Here is a 7,523-nt window from a genome sequence, read left to right as displayed (position 1 = left end):
ACTTGGATCTTGCCTTTTCACATCCTCTGCTCTGGCGTCCATGACTGTGTGGTTAGTGCTCAAGTTTACTGCTCTAGTCTTTAATAAGAAAGAGCAAAAAAAGTTTCTTTAGCCCTTCAATGTTTTTTTTTTTTTTTTTTTAAACCCACAGTTTTAGAAAGGATTTAGCTAGGATCTAGAGAGACAAACTCAAGAAGTTTCCTCCATAAGCATCTATAGTCTAAGGGTTTTGTGACATAACAGTATTTAGCAGAGTGTGACTACAGAAGATAGGATGGACACTCGTGATCATAAGGCTTTGCTAGGCAGGAGGGAAGTAAAAAGATTCTTGACCTCCCTCGGTTGGAAAGCTGAATTAGCCAGAAATGTTGTAACAAATTGTGTGTGTGTGTATGTATGTATGCATATATAGTGGGGGGTGTGAAAGGGGAGAGAAAGAGAATTTAATGACACACAGGCTCTGTGGTCAGACATCAACAATAAACAGCTATCACATCAAGAGAAGAGCAGAGAAGTACTGACATGTCATGTGAAGCTCTCTAAGCAGATTAAAAACATCTATCTGAACTAAAAGAGAAGCTTCTCAAACATTTACTTTAACAAAGAACTTTCATCCCAAGTGACATTAGCAATGGTCTCTTCATAAAATTAAATTAATGAGATGAGCTCTGGTTATGAAGAAAAAGAACTGAAATAAAGGGATAAAGTGACTTTTTCCCATAAAAATAGTCAATAGTTTTTATTAAATATTCACATTTTTTCAAGTGACCTATGGACTCTTAGGAGCTGGAACAATTTCAAAGATTCTTTAATTCTCCCAACCCTCACCCCCACAAATGAACTGAGACCCAGAGAGATTCAGTTTTGCCCAAGGCTCTAATGGCCAAGGGGTGGAGCCAGCCCTCAGCCTGCACTTTGGATACAAGTTTAGTGAGGTTTCTTCTTGGGACTGGTACTTAGGATGTGGGAGAAGTTGTCTGGGAAAAATAGATATCACTTTTAATATTCCCGCACTTTGAATTTAACATCTGCTACAGAAAGAAGGAGGCAAATTTCAACCGACCTCCTTTTTTGTTTTGTTTTCACATTTAAGAGTGGGGGTGGAGAGGGGCTGGAAGTTGAAAGGCAGTAATATGAGCCATAAAAGCACCATATGATCCACAATTAGAAGGCAAAATGCTTTACAGATGCCCAGAAAGGAAGAAAAGAAGGAAGAAAGGAAGAAGGAGGAAGGAAAGAGGAAAAAGGCAGTTTTGAACCCAGGGTGCATTTCTTTACCATCTACATCAACTAGGTAAAAGAAATCAAATACTAATAAATAAATTGTCCTTTAGAATCCTTCTTATTCACTTGGCAAAACTGACAATAGAGTAGACTAACATGTTTTCAGGAAGATTTCTGCCCTTCTTCATCTTAGTTCTGAATTAATCAAAGTGGATCTTCTTGTCCTGGAGGTTCTTCACAAATCTAGAATCACATTCAGAATTTCAAATGTAGGGGGGTTGGTATGTAACTAGGTGCTGTTACTAGCACATGAAATTGTCAATTTAAGTCAAACAGACAAAAGTTCATTCTTGGGTTTGCTCTTCTCTTTCTACCAGGAAGTCACTCCTATTCAGCCTGGCAGTAAACGCTATAGTTAGCTTTCATTCCCAGTATGCATTTTCTTATTAAAAAAAATAAGGCAGAGAAGCCTAGAAGATCAGACAATCTACAAGAAGCCTAGAAGATCAGACAAGGTGCTTTTTGGTAGTATTTTGGTAATATTTAGTATGAGCAAGGTTTTCCAACTGTTACTGAACACTGACAGGTATATATTTTGTTCACTTTAGATTGTAAGTGAAATAATGGGTTTTTATTTCCCTAGAATATTAGTGGATTCAAACATTTCAATTAAAAATGTATTTGGTGGGCCCCCTGGTGGTGCAGGGGTTAAAGACACAGTGCTCTGAAGCTATCACCAGCCACTGCAACATGAGTTTGATCCATGGCCAAGGAGACAACTCACATGGCGCAGCAGATGTGTCCTGTCTCACCCACTGCTCCCCTCAGCAGTGTATTTCAGTAGATCTGTTCCCCATTCTGTCTCTGGTGAATCCTCTCACCCTTTACACCTTTGGCCTAGATCCCAGTTCTTTTTTTTTTTTTTTTTTTAAGATTTATTTATTTATGCATACAAGAGCTGGGGTACAGGCCAGACTTGTGGGGGTGAAGGATTCACCAGAGACAGAGTGGGGAACAGAACAGGCAGACTGACTGAAATATACGGCTGAGGGGAGCAGCGGGCGAGACAGGAGAGGTCTTCTGTACCATGTGGGTTGCTCTCTGGCCAGCGGGGGATTGAACTCACGCTGCAGAGTCTGTGGATTACTTCATAGTGTGATGCTTAACCTTGCACCACTAGGGAGGCCTACATCCCAGTTCTTGTATACATAAATGAATCTTTAAAAAAAATGTATTTGTCTACAAGTAACAGAAAATCCAGTGTATAGAGGTTTAAACACATGAAAATTTCAATTGTTATTTAATAAGAAATCTGGAAGTAGGAATCTGATGGTGTTGGTTTGGTGATTAAAGATGGTGGCCAACACGTGAGTAAATCTCTTGACCTTTCCCTCAACGTGGCAGTACATCTGTGTAGAGGCTGACATGCCCAAATACAAAGTGAAGAAGAAGGGAAAGGAGTACAGCCATATCTAAACCTTTTTATCAGGAAAGATAAACCTTTCTCAGATCATGCTCCAAAGCTGATTTTTGCTTAAGTCTCACTGGCTAAAAGTGGGTCATATGGTCACTTCTTCCTGTGCTAGAGGTGGAAAAAATAAGGAAGGAAAATTATGATTAGTTTAGACCAATTTTGATCTATCTGAGACTGGGTATATTGCTTCTCTGAAGCAAATCAGTGTTCTGTTAACAATGTAGGAAAAGGTGGAAATGTGGTGGTAGATTTTGAGCAATCATTGGCAGTGCACATTGGAGTTCCGATCTAATATATTACAAGTGTAATTTTTGCTATTAGCAAACAGTACATGAAGAATTTTTAACATGCAGAGATATTTACTACATCACTTCTTTACCTGTCTTGATAGCCTTTTAGTTTCCACATAGTTTTCTTTCAAAATGGCCACTGGCATTCACTTTCTTAAAAGAAGCATTGTTAAGACTAACCCCAGCTGTTTGCCTCCAGGGTTCTGACATGTACAGAGCTACATTAGTTTCCTGCTACATATATCTTCATGAACAGCTGGAAGTAATTTTCAACCTAAGCCTTTCACATTTCATGGATGGGTGAACTTTACAGTAACTTTTGAAGCAACTATTCTAAAGTGCATACATCTTTTGGACACCTGACTAATCCATTTCATTGGTGCTAAAATATTTAAAAGCTCTAAAAAGGTCCTTAACTGAGTTGTGAAAGAAATACAAGAAATGCATGAAGAAGAAAAAAAATCATGTTTTTTTCTTGATCATTCTAGTGCATTTTTTACACAACCATCAAAGGGATCCTTCAAAAGAAAAAGTAGACAAAGGCATTGTCTTCTTCTGGGTTCATCTGTGGCTTCCAGTCATACTCTGGCAAAACTTGAAGTCCTTAGGATGACTTTAGGACTCTGCATGGCCTGGCCTGACCTGTCTCACATTTTCTCTTCTTTCTTACTCTGCTGTGGCCACAATGGTCTTTTTTGTCTCTCAAACCAGTCAACCACGTTTCCTTCTCAGGTCTCTGCTTGACCTTTCTTTTTTTTTTTTTTTTTAAAGGTAATTTATTTATGCATAAAAGAGCTGAGGTACAGGCCAGAGGTGCGGGGGTGGGATGGGGTGAGAGGATTCACCAGAAACAGTGGGGAAAGAACAGGTGGATTGACTGAAATACACTGCTGACGGGAGCAGCAGGGGAGACAGGAGAGGTCTGCTTTAGCTCCCTGGGCAGTAGGGGATAGAACTCGTGCAGTACTGCAATGGCTGCAGATAGCTTCATAGTGCTGTGACTTAACCCCTTGAGCCACCAGAGAGGCCCTGCTTTGACCTTTCTTTTGGCCTGGGAATCGCCATACTCAGGTATGTGTGGTTTGCAGCTTTCTTTATTCAAGTAGCTACTCAAATGTCACCTCAGAGAGTTTTTCCTGATCACCCCATCTAACATATCATCTACATCTTTAGCATTGTCTCTCCCTCTCTCTGTTTTATTTTTCTACAAGACCCTTCCTTATTTAAAGCTGACATTATTTTTATATTAATATATGTATTAGTTTACTTGTTTATTATGTGTTTCCTCCTGGAATATGAGCTCAGCAAATAGAGGAACTCAGTTTGGTTTACTGCTTTATCCTTCGTGCTTTGAATGGTGTCTAGTACCAATAGGCATGCAATAAATATTAATATATATCTGTTGGATGAATGAATAAAAGTTTAAAAAAAACTGATTCCACCATTACATATTCAGAAACCTGTAAGTGGACCAGAATTAACTGAGCAATTTTTCCTCTAAGACTTTGTACTGTATTTAATTTATAAGAGTAAAACTCAATAAAACATTCAATCAAATCAAACAATGTTTACATTCAAATGTGGTTCCTTTTTGAGTCATTCATTCAACAAATATTTATTAAGTGCCGATGTTTAAGAAAGTACCAGTGATTTTTCATGTTGAATGTGTTACCTCTGTATTTCCCTATTCAGTTAAATCTACATTAACTATTAATAAAAAGTATTATATCCTCTAAATGTTCCTGAGGACACAGTTTTGTCCCTGTTTCATAAACATGTTTTATTGATGATGTGAATGTAGCTATAGAAGGCTCTTTGACCAACTGAGTAAATGCTGGGAAACCAGTTACCACAGCAATTTTCTAGGTTCAGGATCCTAAGGTGTCTTGACCAGCTTGTAAGTAGTGTGACAATCCACCAAAGAAAAAAAATTCATTTGATAAGAGGACATGCTCAAAGAGGGAATGGAGGTTTAATAGCAACATAATGGGAAAAGGTTTAGAATTACAATCACTGTGATTTAATAGTATACCATGGTTATTGCTAAAATGGATGTAAAAACAGATGAACGAATATGATAACATTATCATATTATTAATAGCTAATACTATGTCAAATACACAAATCTGGACTTAGTAAGGAGACACTTTACTTGAAAGGGTTATTGTAAGGAGAGGAAGCTACTGCTGTTCTAGAAAGGAGGGAGACTAGTGCATTAGGGAAGATGCTTTGACTCTAAGAGTTGCAAGGGCCTCTAAAGTCAGGCAAAAAAAATTTTAATTTGAGAGAAGTGAAGGTGTGGGGAACTGGGATGAAAGGGTGACAGGATTGGATAGTAGATCAGAGAATGGTTTTACCCTGAGGCCAGTCTGTTCTCAGGAGGGACTGTCTGCTGACTCAGGCTGAGGTGGGCCAAAGTTCAGGGACCTGGAGGAGGAGAGAGGCTTAACCAAGGTTGAATGGGGAAGGGCAGTTCAGCTTACCATTTATGAGGCAAGAAAAGGGAATATTAAAAGTCTTGTTTGGTCTTGTAAACAAGGGAACATCTGTGAGTCCTATTGAAATTATACAGGAAAAGTTGTTCTTTTCAATAAACTGTTTCCAGAAGAAAAAGAGGGAAATTTCTTAGCCTTCATTGTTTTACAGGATCACAACATTCAGGTTAAATTCAACATTTATGTAATATACACATAAAATACCACATAATGCATCAAGTATAATTATAATATCTAGCTGTTATTTAATCATAGATACATATATATATTACATGTTATATACATACAAACACATGTAACTGCTAATTTAATGTAATGTCAGCTGCTTCTTTAGCAGCTTCTGTCACCTCAGGGAGGTGACAGATTTATCTTGATTAGCTACCTGATAGCCCAGGAGGACAACTATGGTATATATGCCCCAATATTATTTGACCAGCACTTGGGTTTAAAGTTTTGAATGTGCAAACCTTAAATCAGAGCTGAAGTCCAGCTCCTACCACAACTTATGCCTTTGCCCTGGACCATGGCCACACGTTTACCTTTGTTAAGGTCTGGCCCCTGGAGGTATCTGAATTTGCAACCCCTAATTAAGATATTTAGGTCTGCACCTTGAGGAATGCATGTGGGCAAACTCAATTATTTGATGAAAAACCCACACAGCGGGGCCACCATAGGAGAGTTTGGAGACTTAGTCTTGAGAAGGTGGGGCCCGGAGGAACAGGAGAGGCTGTCCTAACTGACTCCAAATATTAGAAGTGCTTTCATGTGGAAAATTAGAATTGTTCTGTCTGATCCAAAAGGGCAGGACCAGGACAAGTGGGAGGAAGTGCAAGGAGATAAATTTTCTGTCAGCATAAGGAAGCACTTTCTAACTGAGCAGCCTTCCAAAAGTGGGACTCTGCGTCACCCTATGTTTTGCTGCAAAGCTCCACGGCGGTGTTGCAGGAGGGGTCTGGTTGCTGAATGGATGTGTTGGATTAAGTAATTTTGAATTCCCTTCCTAGTGTTAACACTCTGATTCTGCAAAGTAAAAGAACACACTATTGTTTAGGCTCCATTGATTTAGAATAAATATAAATTCTGTTAGTGGGATGGTGTGAATTTTCCCTTTATATTTATTGCTACTTTATAATATTTGACAAATGTTTCCTTAAACACTTAGAAAAAATGTTTTAATTACCTAAATCATCAATGAGATAGTTTATTATTCATTCGCATACCACACTTTCAGGAGCTTTATGGAGCAAAACAGAATATGAAAGGAAAATACCTTCTCCCAGAAATGACATGGTTTATATGGGAAGATCTGACAAGCCCATGAAGCAATCAGTGAACCAGAAATTATATTTATTTATATCTTATTGGGCCTCCCTGATGGCACAAGGGGTTAAGCACCGCACTATGAAAGCAATCCACGGCCTCTGTAGCATGAGTTCAATCCATGGCAGCCAGGGAGAAACCCACATGGCGCAGCAGACTTCTCCTGACTCACCCGCTGCTCCCTCAGCAGTGTACTTTGGTCAATCTTCCTGTTCTGTTTCCCCACTGTCTCTAGTGAATCCTCTCACTGCCCCTCACCCTCACCCCCCCGCATCTCTGGCCTGTATGCATAAATAAATAAATCTTAAAATATATGTATATCTGTATCTTTATTTTACATTTACAAATATAATTTGTAATATTTGTATATATTAAATTTATTTTATATTTACAAAATAAAGTGAACTTAGAAAAGAATAAAGTGCTACTTGTCAGAAATCCCAAATCTCATAAGAGGAAGAAGGGTCAGGTGAAAATAGTGAGCATGGTTTACAAACAAAACATCAGAACAAGAATCAATATTTTGGTGTAGCCAAGTATTTGAAATCAGGCGGTGTACAAAAAGGTCAGTGTAGTCACTGAACAAATTGAAGAGCGTTATCATGGACAAGCTCAAGTAGGAAAAGGCCTTGCATTTGACCCTGAGTATTGGCTAAGAGAACAACCCAGGCTGGAGAGCAGCCTGGAGGTGGGAATGAGGAAGGTGGGGATTAGGGAAAA

This window comes from Talpa occidentalis, unplaced genomic scaffold (genome assembly GCF_014898055.3).
Source record: "Talpa occidentalis isolate TD23 unplaced genomic scaffold, MPIMG_talOcc4v2.1 talOcc4.3, whole genome shotgun sequence".
Classification (NCBI taxonomy): domain Eukaryota; kingdom Metazoa; phylum Chordata; class Mammalia; order Eulipotyphla; family Talpidae; genus Talpa; species Talpa occidentalis.
Note: the sequence above shows the minus strand (reverse complement) of the source record.